The sequence below is a fragment of the Gavialis gangeticus genome, unplaced genomic scaffold, assembly GCF_001723915.1.
Source record: "Gavialis gangeticus isolate Ggan-Ray unplaced genomic scaffold, GavGan_comp1, whole genome shotgun sequence".
Taxonomy (NCBI): Eukaryota; Metazoa; Chordata; order Crocodylia; family Gavialidae; genus Gavialis; species Gavialis gangeticus.
In genome coordinates this window covers 45,361,727-45,362,239 of record NW_017729029.1, presented here as the reverse complement: position 1 = coordinate 45,362,239, position 513 = coordinate 45,361,727, and positions in this window count along the sequence as shown.

Sequence of the window (513 nt, the reverse complement as noted above, 5' to 3'; positions counted from 1 at the left end):
CCCAAGCCACCCCTGCACCATAGGGTTCATGGCCGCCCCCATGATCTCTGTTGCCATGTGGGACTTATTCATTATCTCTGCGTGAAGGAGAGCCCACCGACGGCTTGACTGATCGCACCAGTGCCCTGTGAGGGAGAGGCAAGTATGATCTCCACCCCAGCTGCTCCAGATGTCTGAGGTGAAGTGTAAGGCCACCTGTGACCCTACCTTGTGCAGCTCTTCCCTCAAGTACTCCCTGCATGCCTCATACAGGGAGGGCACCTGTCACAGGCTGGCTAGGCGCTGTGAGTGTATCAGCCATTAGGCTGCTGGGTTCAGGATCGAGGAGGCGAGTCGGAAGTGAAGTAAAGGCAAATTTACTTATAGCTTAGCATACAACAGCTAACAGAGGTTCATGTGACAAACAAATAGTACAATAATAAAGAGCTAATAGTAAATAATAACAACAGATAGACAAAATGACAAAGAGGTCCCACATGGGGTTGGCAACTTATCGGCAGTCCCTCTATGCCA